Consider the following 16,089-nt stretch of genomic DNA (forward strand, 5'->3'; position numbering starts at 1 on the left):
GGGCTTCTAGCGAAGTCCTTGTGTCACCTTCTTAAGGGTCACCTTGTTTTCCTTTTCCCAGTTTAGGTGATGACATAGTTTAACTTGGTCACCATCTTCAAAGTCTTTTCTGGAGAGAAGGATTAGACTTTGCCGTGTGCAGGTAGGAGGCTTGGTCACAGCACCCAGCCCTGGAGAGTCAGAGCACGTAGGTGGAGCGTGGAGGGGCCGCAGCCCAGCCTCCCTCCCTCCCTGACTTCCTGTGGTGGGGGTGGCTTTGAGAAAGCTGTCACAAGAGCTCCTTTCTCTTTTCCCAGCCTTCACCAGCCCAGATCCCTCCTTCCCTCCCCATGGCCTCTCTCCCCAACAAAAACTGTCAGGAGGAAGAACAGGGCAACCAGGAAATAGCCCAATATCCTGTTTCTGCTTCTCTGACTCCCACCTGGGGAAGGGATAGAATGAGAGCCGCTATGTCCTTCTGCAATGCCTCCAGGGCCACCCCTCGTGTTGTTTGCATACAGTTTATGTATTAGTGAGCTTGGTTCATCAGATGCTCCCCTGACTTCTCCCTGACACAGGTAGATCCCATAAAGGGACGTGTGTTTGTACTTGGCTTCCAGGAACTTGTGGTTTCCACTGGGATACTCACTGTCAGCTCTGTTACTCTGGTTGGGTAACTTGGGTTAATCTGACCATTCATCTGGCCTACAAAATGGGAACCCCTGTAAGCCCTGTCTTCTACACGAGGTTGTCAGGAGGATTTTAAGTTGAGTTAGTACAGGTAAAATCATTTCATAAACTGTCGACATGAGGTCAAAATTCCAGCTGTTATCATCATTAAAATTATTCAGTGAGTAACAGTGCTGCAGTCGTCTGAAAGGAACAAAGCGCTTTCCAGAGGAACCTGAGGATCTAACTACTAATTCAACGTCCACCTGAGGGAAGGCCCCACGTGCCCCACCACTGCTGAGTTCTTTAGGGTGCTGGATCGCAGCAGCCTTATTCTGTCAACAAGCCTGTCCCAGTGCATGGGAACCCCTAGCCAGAGAATGCCAAGGTTTTGCCCTGACTGCACTGTGGTAAGAGATCCTGGGGAGGTCATTGTCGGGGTGGGGGTAGCAGTGGGGTTGGTGTTGAGAAGGCCTCACAGTTTTAGGCTCCAGAACGTCACTGCAGGAGGAATCCCGTGTGCAGTGGTGCCCAACCCCTCCACTTTACAGATGGAGAAACTGAGGTTCAGAGAGGCCTATGGCTGGCTCAAGACTCCGCCAGGCCTCTGTTAGCAGACTGGGTAGACCCAGTGAGGTCCATGGGGGACCACCCCACAGCCGAGGGCCATCTCAGCCCAGCTGCAGTGCCAGAGCATGGGCTCAGGGGAGACAGGGCTGTTGGCTCAGCAGCTGAACTGCCTCTTACCCCAGACGTCCCGTCTTGGTCTGCAGAGGAAAAGCGGCTCTTGGCCTCCCAGGGGAGCAGAAGGCAAACACACTTGGTTCACAAGAGCCCCTGAGAAGTGATGAGAACCTAGCTGACCACACCTCCCTGGGCTCTGCCTGACCCGCCGTCGCTGCCTGGACTCCTGAGCCACCCAACCCGGTGCAGAAAAGCAGGTCTCATGCCCTCCAGGCAGAGCCAGGGGCCCACAGACAAGAGGTCCTCAAAAAGGTCAGGTTTCTTTCTGACAAAAACAAACGCCAGCAGGCTCTTGAGCCCTGTGGGGACGGGACAGGGAACAGGATCCTGTAGTGTCTTTGGAGGGAAGGGAAGCCGGAACGGCATTTCTCTCTGGAGTGGGGACATTTGTTCCCAGGACCATTGGATTTAATTCAGCAACTCCTTGTTTACGGGCCACGATGTGTCCAGCTTCGAACCGGGCGCCGCGGGCGAGGGAGACAGAATATGTCTAAGACTTGGCACCCGCTTCCGAGGAGCTCACTGGGGTTTAAGACTCTCACGTGGGAGTCAGGAGAGACACAAGGCAGGCAAAGAGAAAATGCTTTGGAAGGAATGAAAAACCAGTGTGGTACCACGTGGTTCTGAAAGTTGCCATGGAAAGAGGCTTTTTTCAAAAAGAAAAAAGAAAGAGGCGGGGGAGGGACTTTTTTATTTATTTAAAATATTCATTTAGCTGCACTGGCGTGGGTATCTTTAGTTGTGGCCTGTGGGATCTAGTTCCCCAACCAGCGATGGACCCCAGCCCCCTGCGCTAGAGTGCTGAGCCTTAGCCGCTGGACTCCCAGGAAAGTCCAGGACGGGTCTTACCCGAGCCCGTCCATTTCAGGTAGTGAGTGAGTGAGGGAGGGGGCCTCTTAGGACAGAGAGAAGCCTGGGTTCTCAACCACAGTTTCCTCATCTGTTACATGAAGAGCTGAAATTAGACCAATGAGTCCTGCTTTGTGAGAGGGGAGGGTCCTCGGTTACCATACAGTGTCCTTAAAACCCGATGCCCGCTAAGCATTGTCTCCAGAACAAATACATCACCTCACACAGAGCTGCTGTGCTGTTTTCCAAGCACACAGAGATGCTGCTGTAATTTTAAGATGTATTAAAAGGATTATTGAATGGCCTGTAGCTTTCTCTCAGCACGCAGCTGACACTCAAAGACATTAAAAGTACAATTACAACTACCTGGAGGAATCCAAAAGAGTGTTTTTAAAAAAATATTTATTTCTTTGGCTGCACCAGGTCTTAGTTTGGCATGTAGGCTCTTTAGTTGTGGCAGGTGGGATCTAGTTCTCTTGACCAGGGATTGAACCCGGCACCCCTGCGTTGGGAGCTAGACCCCCAGGAAAGTCCCCAGAAGAGTTTCTGAAGTGTTCAAGAGGTACAGGCTGGAAGAGTTTGGCTCCTGCAGGATGAGATGAAGGGTGTGCGCAGCCTCTCCTGGACTGGTTCCTAGTCCAGCCTGACAACCGAGCCCCTCCCCTCCTGGCCTCGGTCTCCCTGTACAGGGAACAGAGACTGGACCAGGTGGTGTGTGGCAGTGAGGACAGGACGGAAGGAGGGGGACAGGCGAGGGGAGGAGGACAGTTTCTGCAAGAAAACCCGGGAAGCCTCAGGATGCTGCGCATGCGACGGTCTTTTTAAAAAGGCGACCTGTCACTTCCCCACATTTGTCATTGTTTCCCACTGCACATGTCCGCAGCACGTGGGAAGTGGGAGGGGTTGGAATGTCCTATGAATTCCCCCGACGCCCGGTTTCCCACCTTTATCCTCTAGAAAAATGCCTTGTGTTGTTTTGTTTAACTTTTCAGGAGGTCACAGGCCCATTAAGAATCTGATAAAGGTTACAGACCCTTGTTCCAGAGAGTATGCAGCCGCACCTAGCCATGCAGGGTTGATTCTCAGCATCTCAGGGGGAGCCCCCGTGGGCACCCCATCCCCCGCCACCCCACCCCGGGGTGAGGAGGTCCTGCTCTCACACGGGTTGCTTTCAATACGCTTGCATTTACCTTCTCGTTTTCCACAGATCCAAGCCCTAAAGTCCCAGAGGACTTTTATTTTATTTATTTATTTTAAAAATGTACTTGTTTATTTGTCTGGGCCTGGATTAGTTGAGGCGTGAGGGATCTCTACTTGCAGCCTGTGGCATCTTCCTTGTGGTACATGACCTCTCTTAGTTGGGGCATGAATGCTCTTGGTTGTGGCATACAGGATCTAGTTCCCTGACCAGGGATCAAACCTGGGTCCCCCTGCTTTGGAAGCACACAGTCTTAGCCACTGGACCACCAGAGACGTCCCTCAGAGGATATTAACAGGACCTCGAAATGTCCCCTTTCCCAAACTGGTTATTATAGGCTCCTTAGGTTTGGGAGACTCATCAGACCCGTGCTCCAAGATGGAGTATCGCATGTGCCGGCCTCCCCTGGAGCCGGGCTCTCTGGGCAGCTGGTGGGAGGTGAATGGAGCCAAGACAGAGGCTTGGGAACAGAATCCACCCCAGAGCCAGGAACCCCCCGACAGTGCTGTTTTTATACATTTCTATGCTTGAAACTATGGACCTGCAGCGCTGTGATCCCTGGAATAGTAAGAACGTCTTTTCTCCAGGAAGGACCCCAGCTCCCATGCCCCTTCCCACCTCCACTCCGCAGGACAGCTCCCCCTTTGCCTTCAGATCCAGGTGAAGACACTTGTTCTGCTGAGACAGCCCGCTCAGTGCTTCAAGACCCTGAATAAATGAGCCAAAATCAGGGAGGGGCTTCTTCCATCCACACAAGTCATTGCTCTGAATCTGAAGGTCCAGTGGTCGCTTATGAACCTGGGCCCATGCTCAGTTGGCCCAGGAGCACCCATTGTCAGACTTAGTTTCCATCCATCATGCTCTCTGGGTTGAGGGAGGGGCAGGAGGCCTGGAGGGGCTTGGAGGAAACCAGCCGGTCCACCAGGGAGGATCTGGGCTGCTGGGCTTGGTGAGGGTGCACGATTCACACTGCACGGGGGAGGGACATTCCCCAAATGCCAGGATGTTGGACAACATTGCAAAGAATGAACTTCATTTCTATTGCGGCCCTTCCTCTCCCCCCACCCTGAACTCTGGTCCCATCCTTTTCCTCTGCAGTGAGCTGTGCAAATGACGCATTGTTCTCCACAGTCTCACCCTGCTGGGCCTTCTAGGACCCTAATGGCATCATTGCCTAAACATCTTTACAGGTTGTGTAAAGCAAGGAGCACCTCAAGGGCAGATTGGCAGGGGGATCCACATACAAATTGCACCCCCTGGATTATTTTATTCTTTGATTTAGACAATTTAATTTATCCAATAAATACTTATGGAGTGCTAATCAGGTCAGGATGCTAGGATACGAGGAACACAGAGCTATACTAGGATGTGGGCAAATATAAGAACGAACGAGACTTGGGTTCTGCTTTCAGAGAACCAGCTGTCTGCTGGAGGAAATAAGATGCTTAAATAAATACAGGTTGTTGTTGTTCAGTCACTAAGTCATGTCCAACTCTTTGTGACCCCCATGGACTACAGCACACCAGGCTCCTCTGTCTTTCACTTTCTCCTAGAGTTTGCTCAGATTCATGCCCATTAAGTTGGTGATGCTGTCTAACCATCTCATCCTCTGCCACTCACTTCTCCTTTTGCCTTCAATATTTTCCAACATCGGGTTCTTTTCCAGTAAGTCGGCTCTTCACATCAGGTGGCCAAAGTATTGGTGCTTCAGCTTCAGTATCAGTCCTTCCAATGAATATTCAGGGTTGATTTCCTTTAGGATTGACTGGAGGAGGAAATGACAAACCACTCCGGTATTCTTGCCACAAGAATCTTGGCGCTTACATAGCTTCTTATACCAAGTAGTCAATCAATGAATATGAAAGAAATAGATAACCTGATAGTGAATAGCTAGAGTATGAGCCAGATTTTCATTTAACATCAGAGAACCTGTCCCCTTGAATAAGGACGGGTATTTTCTTGCCTGAAGTGCTCTCTGTTCTCAGACGTACAATCCCTCTATAACTTGGCAGCTCTGGTGAGACACCCCGAGGATACTGGAGGCTGGAGACCTGGGGTGGCTGAGTCTGTTCTCAAGACAGGACGTTGTTCCCAGTGTTAGGGTTTCTTTGGGCCTGGTGAGCATTAACCTGATGTCACTACGGCTTCCGGGCCTGTTCCCAGCGGGCCTTCGTCACACAAAGTCCTAAGGCCGAGCTGGATGCTTCCGTGGTCTGGTCCGGGGGAGAGAACTAGGTGTGCAAGAAGGCAGTATGAGCTAAGGGTCAGTACAGAGCGTGTCTGGGCCCTGGCCTCCTGGACTCCTTTCCTAGTTCCGTCACCCCAGGACTAGGAACCTGTGGACAAGCCCTTCTCCGCTGCAGGCTCGGCCTGTTGGCCACAGCTTCCCAGACACTGAGTGCTCATGACATGTACAGGCTTCCTGCTCACAGCAGCCAAGGTACACCGAGGGCTACAGGGCTGCATGGAGGGATGAGGCAAGGCGCCTGCCTCCGCCGGTTTCACTCTTATTGAACAGAGAAGGTGAAACCCAAGAAAATCATGACACAGCAGTTATGAACGTAACAGAGTCCGGCTGCCTGGTTCACGTATGGCTGTCTCATGAGCTGACACTGGGCAATCACCTAACAGTCTTACAGATCAGGAGACTAAGGTACTCAGCATCTTAGCTTCCTGATCTGTAAGACAATCACACTTAACCATATACGAGGGCTACTGCAGATCAACTAGGCCATGTGAAGTCCTTAGTACAGGGCCAGCACACATGAGAATCCCTCAATTGTTTGTTATTATTATTACCAAGTTAAATAATAACATCAGACCTGAAAACACAGGGCATGAGGAAGTTTTCCAGGCCATCCCTTTAGAGTATAAGTTTTTTTGTTTGTTTGATATGTTTTTGTTTTGGCTACACTGCATGGCCTGTGGATCTCAGCTCCCCAACCAGGGATTGAACCTGGGCCCTCAGCAGTGAGAGGGCAGAGTCCTAACCACTGGACCACCAGGGAATTCCTCAGTGTCTAATTTTCCTGATAGAAGATGGCCCTGTCCTTTCCTTTTAGAGATTGCCCCAACACATACCCAGGGCCTGGCTGTCAAATAGGGGCTCGAAAATTGGGGGAAATGTAATGAAGCCTATTTCTAATTTTCAAACGAATGGCACAGGTAATAGGGAATTTAGGGCTATGAGACTGGTGGTGTGAGCTGGGCAGGCAGGGAGGGCTTCCTGGAGGAGGTGAGATTGACATGGACTTGACAGATGTGGGTAGGATTTGGATGGACAACACAAAGCAAGGAAGACTCCACTTATAAAAGCCCAGAGGAGAAAGCGGATTCTGGAGAGGTGGGGCAGACTTGGGGGACACGGCTGTGGCCCTCTACACACACACACACGGGGTGGCAATGGTAAGTCCAGAGCCTGGGCTCTGACTGTGGGTCCAGGCCCAGAGGTGGAGCCAGAATCTGTGGGGCAGATTTCTGGCCCAGCAACAGGAGCCCATCAGCTGCCCAAGAGACCCTGGCCAGAGCCCTGGTCAGTCGGCAAGGCCAAGTTCTGTCTGTCTGGCTCCTCTTTCACACCAGACAGCTGGCTGCTTGGCGTGAGAAGCAGCTGTCACCAGGGCAGGGGTGCAGACCCCACATCATAGCCAGGCGTGACCTGTCCACAATTCGCTCTGACCCCGGGCTAAGCTGGTATCCTGTTCAGGGTGGAGAAGTGACCTCGGGCCCGAGCCTCTGACTGGCCTCTGTGTCACAGCCCTTTCCCCAGGGGGCAGGTGGGGAGCGGGTTTTCCCTTTCTGCATGTGCTCTGAGCATCTCTCTGAGGGGTCTGTTTACTGACCCCTCAGAGGTTTACTGAGGTTTACTGTTTACTGAGGGGTCAGTTTACTGACGAGGAAAGAGAACACATCATCACGGTGACGCTCATGTGCTGCAGACCAGGCCTGTCCTATACACTGTCGTCATCGCAATGTCCCTATGAGGCCAGTGCTGCTGGGGAGGAGTTCACACAGCTAGGAAGCAGGTCACACAGCTGGTAAGGAAGTCACACAACTAGTGAGCAGGTACACAACTGGTAAACAGGTCACACAGCTAGTAAGCAGGTCACACAAGTAGCAAGATAGGGTTTGAACCCAGGCCGTCCGGCTCTGCTGGCCACTGTGCCACCCGGATGAAGGCAGCACAGGTCTGCACAGGGAGCAGCAGCCCATCTCCCTGGTCCATCCACAAACAAGCTGAGACCCACTGACCGTCCAGGTGATGGAAACGAGACCCCAGTCCCTGGCGCCCTGCGGGCCCCTCGATCACCGCTCAGGGAAACTGAACCAGACCAAATCCTCCCAGGCCCCTTCCTGGAGATGGAGCACCTGCCTGTGAGGCTTTAACACCTGAAAGGAGAGTTTTGGAAGGAAAGTGACTCTCCAGTCATAATTGTAACCAGACTGGCCCGCTGCCGTCCACAAGCAGGAAAGCTGGTTCTAAACACAGCGGGGCGCTGACCCTCCCCTTTGTAGGTGCCCTCACTTGGGGTGGGGGGCGGCTGTGTGCCTGGGCCTCGGGCCCTCTCGCCTGAGACCCCAGCTCAGCCTCTCCCCTCCTGGGCAGGCGGCTGCCGAGCCACCCACCCCCATGAGGGTGGGAGGAGGGGGTCGACCTCATGCCTTAGGCTCTGGACGGGTAAGAGCTGCTGCTTAAGTAGGTGCCCAGATCCAGGGTGCATCTGAAAACAGAGATGCCTTCAACCGTTGAGCGAGGAAGGAGTTAAGCCTGGGATCTGGAGGAGGAGGGGAGGCAAATGTGGGTCTGGTGGGGAGGAACCATAGCTCCTGTCCCAGGCTTGGGGCCCGGGGCTTTCAGCTCTGTTCCTTTTTTTTTTTTTTTTTCAGCTCTGTTTCTATTTCTAACCCAGCGCCAGGCCCTTGAGCACCGCTTGCTGTACTCAGCCTAGCAATTTGGCGACAGCCACAGGTATCTATATAACAGAACAGGATGCTCTCAGGACAGAAGTTCTGGAAGAAACCCCAAACGGAAGGCCGGCCCCCACGCCCCCGCTGGGCAGTCTCTAATGACCCCCGGGGAATGTTCTGGACATGCGTGGGCATCTGCAAATTTACTCACCTGACAGTCGCCTCTGCCTCCTGACCCCCGGAGCAGAAGTGGGAAATATAGACTCCTCATGTTGTGTGTGATGCTTTTTAATCATTCTGATTCCATCTTCAGTTAAGGGGGAAAGGTGGTGAAAAAAATAACACCAAAGCACAAAGGTTTCTAGGACATTTTGACTGAAACTCCTGGAAGGCTGGAATTCAGTATGAATAGGGTAGAACCCCAGATTTCTGCAGTACTCCTTAGGGGACTGAGCTTACTCTATGCCCTTTAAAATTAGAGATTTTTCACCACTTCAGAATTATAGCAGAAAGGCTTGCAGATTTGAAGATAACATAACTGCATTGTGAAGAAGCCCAAAATATTTGGTAAGGATGCTCAAGTTAGGGGAGTTCAGCTGAAATAGCAATTTGTGGGTGAAATATTAGCCAGGAAATTGGCTGCAGAATCACCCACTGATTGAAGGAAGATTGGGGGTGGATGAAGTTTGTACCAGGCTCAGGACATGGAAAAGGATTCAGTAAAGCTAGGAGTTGAGTGTGCTCAGGGTTTAAAGTCCTAACCAGCCCCAGGGTGTCTGAGGCATGACCAGTAAGTAGAGTCAGAGATTCCATTCAGCAGAAGCAGACAGGAAAACAAATCTCTTTTCTTTGTTTGTCCTGGTTGAAAACCAAACACGGTAGCCATGTAAAGAGATGCCAGAGCCGGGAGTGTCCAGGCAGGGAGGGGAGGGTAAAAACGCAGCCAGCCTCTGACCACGGGGGATGCCAGCCTAATGGCCCTCCCCATGCCATCATCCGGCTCTGCGCTCTGGAATGGTCACCTGTGTCCCTGTATCTCCCTGATTCTAGCCCACAGGACACTTCCTGCTTAGCCTATCTTCCTGTGATCCCCCAGAATGTCATCTGGCAAGACTCAGCCTCCCTGTCTGGGACTGAGCGGCTTGAACCCCTAGAGTGTGTCCCAGGTAGTTCTCAGCTGTTGTGGGAAAGCATTGGATGAAGAGGAAGCTCCAGGTCCCGTTGAGGCTCAGCGTCTCGTGAAGGGAGCTGGGAGGAGGTGGGGGGAGGGACAAGTGGGGAGAAGGTTCTCAAGGTCAGCTGTAGGGTCCCCCAATTTTCACCTTCTCGACACAGACAAGTTTCAGCTGACCCACTAATAGCTTTAGAAAACTTGACCTTTTATAGAAACGAAGAAACTTTGTTGTTTCTTCCTTGCTTCAGTCTGTAAAATTACAGCCCTGCCCGTAGCTTGGAAGTGCTGGGAGCACGGCACCGCGATGAGGCGATCTGGGAGGGTGCCAGCAGAACTGACGGTGGAAATTTTATGCCATTAACACAAAAGACTAGTGGGCTGGGTTGAATGTGGGCAAGGCGTCATAGGATCTTAGGTCCAGCGCGTTTCCTAACAGCAGATTTCAATAAGCGGGACTGTGTATACACCTCAGCCTGGAGTCGGACTTGGGGCAGAGATGGACTGCGTTTCTTTCCAAAGAAGCCCTATGAGAAATAAATCAGTTCCTCTTCTCCAGTAATCTCCTCCACATCCCCTTCTGGACCAACCTACCTATAAGGGGCCCCACACTCCTATTCAAAAAATTAGTCACACCTTTTAAGAACTTTTAAGGGTGACCTGCTGTCTACATAAATCAAGTGCACATTCCTTTGTCTGGTTATTTAAAGTCCTACATAACTTAGCGTACCGCACCCCCTAGCCACCCACTCGAGTTCTCTCCTACACACCTGCCCATCTAGTCCAGCTGCCCTTCTCACGTCTCCAGAGGGCTCACTCCTTCCTGCCTTTGCAATACCCAGTATCCTTCACTTTCAACTTCGAATCTTTTTTTTTCAAATAACTTTTTATTTGTATACGGCTTTAAAGGCTACTTTCCATTTACACTGATTACAAAGTGTTGGCTATATTCCCCACGTTGTACAATACACCCTCGAACCTCCTGCACACCCAGTCGCTTGTGCCGACCACTCCCCCAGCCTATGTTGTCCCTCCTCCACGCTGGTAACCATTAGGTTTTTCTCTGTATCTGTGAGTCTGCTTCTTTGGTTATACTGACCACTTTTCAACTCCCAATTTTTTTTAATTTTACTTATTCATTTATTTCTGGCTGTGCTAGGTCTTTGTTGCTGTGAGGGCTCTTCAGTTGCAGGGAGTCGGGGCTGGTCTCTAGCTGCAGTGCATGGGCTTCCCACTGCCGTGGGTTCTCTTGTTGAGGAGCTCGGGCTCCTGGGCACATGGGCTTCAGGACTTGCAGCTCCTGGGCTCTAGAGCACAGGCTCAATAGTTGTGACACACAGGCTTTGTTGCTTCGTGGCATCCTCCCAACCCAGGGACTGAACCCATGTCTCCTGCATTGGCAGGCACATTCTTTACCACTGAGCCACCAGGGAAGCCCTTTACCCTGAATCTTAATTTACTTTTCCCCTCTACCAATCCCCTGAAGACCCCACCTTTGGAGATTTTCCCAACTATTTCCATTTTAATCTCTCCCATCTCCAAGTACTCTTCAAGACACACACACACACACACACACACACACACACACAGTGCGTCTCCAACTGCACTGTATGCTACCACGAGTATGGGTTTGATGTTACAGCGCTCCACACAAAGTAAATAACTGCTGGTTCGTTGTCATCCTCCTACTTCTGTGAGTTAAAGGCTAAACACACATACAACACCAGTCTCGTCCCCGTTGTGTGGAATTTCAAAACAACATAACTCGAAGCATATTTGGGTCCTCTAAGTTTGGTAACAGGGAAAAAAAATGTAGAGAATGTTTGTGCCCAAGATAGTAAGTGGATGGATTCAGATAGAATAAACAGCTTGCTCAACACTGACAATTTGGATGCTTATCGGAAAATTGGGCACCTTGAGAATGTTGTACTCATGCTGGCATTCAAATCCAGGGCCCCCTAACATTAAATTCCTTTGAGGTTAAGACTGTTCCTCCTCATTCTCCTCTTTGAGGGAGTGGATACAAGTATTAGAAGGAGATTGGAAGAAACTATATATGTCTTAAAATGGAACAGAGCAAGCATATAGACCAATGGAGTAGAGAGTCAGGAATAATTTATTTTTGACAAAGGTGCTGAGACCATTCAATGGGGAGAGGGCAGTATTTTCAGCAAACTGGAAAAAGTGGATATGCTTATATGTAAAAGAATGAAACTGGACACTTTCCTTATACCACACACAAAAATTAACTCTGAATGGATCAAAGACCTAAACTTAAGAGCTAAAACTATAGAACTCTTAGAAGAAAACACAGAAGGAAATCTTTGTGACATTGGATGTGGCAATACTTTCCAAAATATGATACCAAAAACACAACCAAATAGGTAATAAAGAAAATAGATAATTTCAACTCCATCAAAATTAAGAACTTTTATGCACTAAAGGACAAACAAAAACAAACAACCTGATTCAAAACTGGACAAATGACTTGAATAGGCATTTCTCCAAAAAAGATACACAAATGGTCAATAAGCACATAAAAAGACATTCAAAATTATTAGGCATTAGGGAACTGCAGATCAAAATGGCAAAAAGATACCACCTCTTACCCAGTAGGATGACTATTATAAAAAATAAATACAAAAAAAGAGCAAGGATGTGGCTGCTGCTGCTGCTGCTAAGTCGCTTCAGTCATGTCTGACTCTGTGTGACCCCATAGACGGAAGCCCGCCAGGCTCCCCTGTCCCTGGGAGTCTCCAGGCAAGAGTACTGGAGTGGGTTGCCATTGCCTTCTCCGGCAAGGATGTGGAGAAATCATGAAATCTCAAGCCTCAGGAGAATCACAAGCTGGTGAGAATATAAAATGTTGCTGTGGGTAACAGTCAGGCAGTCCCTCCAGAAGAGAAACAGAGCCACATACAATCCAGCAATTCCTCTCCCAGGTGGAATTTCAATCCTAACCCCAAAGGATTCAAAGCAGGGACTCAACAGATACTTGTGTCCCAGTGATCATAGCCACAGTGTTCATAACAGCCAGAAGTTGGAGGCTACCCAAGGTGTCTGTCAACAGATGAATGGACAAACAAAACGTGGTCCAGACATACAATGGAATATTACTCAGCCTTAAAAAGGAAGGGAATTCTGACTCATGCTGCAACATTGAAAACATTATGCTAAGTGAAATGTCAGTCACAAAAGGACAAATATTGTATGATTCTACTTATGTGAGGGACCCTAGGAAAGGTAAAGTCACAGAGACAGAAAGTAGAATGACAGTTGCCAGGAGCTGGGAGTTAGTGTTGAATGGGTATGGAATTTCTGTTTGAGATGATGAAAGCATTCTGGAAACACAGTGGTGATGGCTGTGCCCTGTTATGAATGTATTTAATGCCACTGAATTGACACATCAGCATGGTTAAAATGGTAAATTTTGTGGTACAGATGTTTAAACCACCACTATTTTAAGAAAAAGAATATAAATTCTATCATGAGGAAACCATCAGACAAATCCAAACCGTGGGTCATTCACCAGAGTGACTGACCTATACTCTTCAAAAATGTCAAGATGATGAAAGGGAAACAAAAGGGAATTGGGTCCTGTTACAGATGGGAGGAGTTGTAAGAGACAGGACACCCAAATGCAATGACTAATCCTTCATTTTATATATATATATATATATATTTTTTTTTTATATATGTGGCTGCGCCTGATTTTTGTTGCAGCATGTGGGATCTATTAATAAGTTACCTGACCAGGGATCCAACCTAGGCCAGCTACATTGGGAGCCCAGAGTTGGAGCCACTGGACTACCAGGGAAGTCCTTCCTTGATTACATTTTAATTTACAAATAGAGGTCATTGTGTGGACAATTAGGAAAGATGAATATGAGCTTTATATCAATGTTGAATTTCTTTAGAAGGAACGTGACACCGGGGCTGTGTAGGAGAATATTTATGAAAGCTGATCTACATCAAGGGTTTAGGGATGGTATCTGCAGCTTACTTCCAACTGAGGGAGGAAATGTATATCTACGGAAGGAGATAAAGTACTTATGACAGCGTTGATGAATGTAGGTGAAGAGTTTAATGATATTATTGTACAAGTCTTTCCACTTTCCTGTACTGGAAAATTAAAAGTTAGAGGAAAAAGTGGGACAGTCATTCAGATGAGGGGGAAACGCTGACTCTCTGTGACCCCGAGAACAGAATGTGGATCTGTTTGCCACATTGGGCCATCCTGTCTTACTGACCTCACTCCCTGGAGGAACTGCCGTGGACTCTTTCTTTTTAATATTCATCTATTTATTTGGCTGTGCCACATCTTCGTTGTAGCATGCAGATCTGGTTCCCTGCCCAGGGATCAAACCCCAGCCTCCTGCATTAGGAGCTCGGAGTCTTAGCCACAGGACCACCAGGGAAGTCCCAGGACGTGGATTCTTTAGGAAGTGAGAATAGAGCTCGCGTCAAAAGCGACTGGCTAGAGGCCCTCCACTCCACCAGGGTGGCTTCTCTGCTCCCCCTCAGCAGTCTGTCCACGCCACCCACTTTGATCGCTTGTGGATCTACTGTGTTGTGCTTCTCTGCACATTGAAGTTTTAAGCCCTTACGGCATGACCACCTCTCTCTTTTCCTATAACCCTCCCTCCCCCAACACCCCAAACCCCAGGCTCTGTACAGACCTAAATCCATAGTAAGTGCCTAGTAAATATTTCTCTGTTCATAGACTATTGACTTTGTCAACACAGAGGCATGTGTGGAAGCGTAAGTGGTCAAGGCTGAGGTTAAAAGATTTACCGCCACTAAGGTATTAAAAGGCCGCTGGGTAGGGCCTTGCAAAAGGAATGTCAAGTGTAGGCTTTAACACCCCCTAATTCTCTGAGGCAGCCAAGTGTGACTGATTTGGGTAGTGACTTGAGCTCAGGGGTGGGGTAAAAGAAATACAACCTTGGCAAAAGCTTCCGAATACCTACGCACAGAATATCCCCAGCCCGGCCTATGGGGCAGCTATTCTCACGACCCTGGAAGCAAGGCCAGACAGAGGACAGAGGGCCTCTCGTTCTGGCTCCTGGAAGAGACTTGCTGTGCCTGGAGGGGTCTGCACCCCCTGGGATTCAAGCAGAGCAGCACGGGCCCCCAGCAGAAGGTGGAGGGGAGGACAGCCCCCGGAAGCACATCGGCAGCAAAGGGCTGCCCACGCCTGCGAGCTGCAGGAGCCACCAGGCCTGCTGCATTCCACCTCCAGCTGGGACACCAGTGCTGCTGTGTTGCAGCTTGTAAGGGAGTGCAGGCGTGTCCTTCCTGCCCTGAGTAATCTTTCAGTGAGGCTGGAAGAACTAATGGGTAAATTTCCTCTCTGTCCCTCCCAGCCAAGGCTTCCAGGAGGCAGGCCCTCAGCTGCATCATTACAATCTATTGTAATTCCTATTAAATCACTAGCATGGACACTTAAATTTTAAATTCAGTTGAATATTTTATCACATGCCTGCTTGTATTGGTCTCTGATTATTTCACCCAAGTCCTGGGTTCCCCCAAAAATCACAAGCTTCTTGGGGAACATGCTCTGTGTGATTTTGCCACCTATGCTTCCTCTCACATCCCGTATGGACACAGTAAATATTAGGTGCCCAATAAATATATGAGAATGGATAAATAATCTATTGTATATCCATACTGTGTAATACTGTGCAGCACTTAAAAAGAATGAGATTAAAAAAAAAATGAGATAGTCCTACACATTCTGATATGGAAAGATTTCCAATTCATATTATTATGTCAGAAGTAAAAAGAAAAGCAATCAGGCATTGTATGAAACCCTTTATGGCGGCTCCCCTGGTGGTTGGTCCAGTGGTTGAGAATCTGCCTTGCAGTACAGGGGACATGGGTTCAATCCCTGGTCCGGGAGGATCCCACATGCTGAGGGGCAACTAAACCTCTGCATCACCATGACCAAGCCTAAGCACTTGCAACTGCTGAAGCCTGTGTGTTCTAGAGCCTGTGCTCTGCAACAGGAGAAGCCACCGTAGGTAAGGAGAAGCCCCTGCCCCACAACTAGAGTAGCCCCCCGCTTGCCACAACTAGAGAGAAGCCTTTGCACAACCACGAAGACCCAGTGCAGCCAAAAATAAAAATAAATTAAAAAGAAACACTTTATATATTATAGAAAGGACTAACAGAAGAAACAAGGGCTGGTCCAAATATCTGTTTATTTCCTTTCTCACATACACCCCCAGTCACAGACATTGTTGTAACTAGTGTAGAACACGGTTATTTCCTGGATTTTCCTTTTCAAAAGAAATGGTTGTTAAAGAAATGATATGTGTAAGGTCGTTAGTGGAGGACTTGTCACAATAATGGTCACACTCATAGAGCACTTACATGGGGCAGGCATTTCTTAGTGCTTCACCAGAATTCATTCATTTCACCCCCATAACAATCCTATAAGAAACTGAGGCACAGAGAGGTTAAATAGTTTGCCTTAGGTTAGACAGCACAGCAAGGAAATGGAAGACCCAGGATTCAAGTCCAAGCCATCCAGAGCCAGAGCCTGCTTTCTTGACCACTGTGCTGAACG

General features: G+C 49.1%; 1 protein-coding gene and 1 non-coding gene across 4 annotated transcripts in view; both read right to left on the reverse strand.

Annotated features, from left to right (window-relative positions):
• NINJ2 (ninjurin 2) overlaps window positions 1–16,089 on the reverse strand; it is an 84,098-nt gene that overhangs the window by 39,871 nt on the left and 28,138 nt on the right. The gene's annotated exons all lie outside the window — the stretch shown is intronic.
• TRNAE-CUC lies at window positions 6,375–6,447 on the reverse strand. The gene has a single exon. It is a non-coding gene; the product is annotated as a tRNA-Glu (tRNA).

The sequence above is a fragment of the Bison bison genome, unplaced genomic scaffold (genome assembly GCF_000754665.1).
Source record: "Bison bison bison isolate TAMUID 2011002044 unplaced genomic scaffold, Bison_UMD1.0 scf7180017864213, whole genome shotgun sequence".
NCBI classification, from domain to species: Eukaryota; Metazoa; Chordata; class Mammalia; order Artiodactyla; family Bovidae; genus Bison; species Bison bison.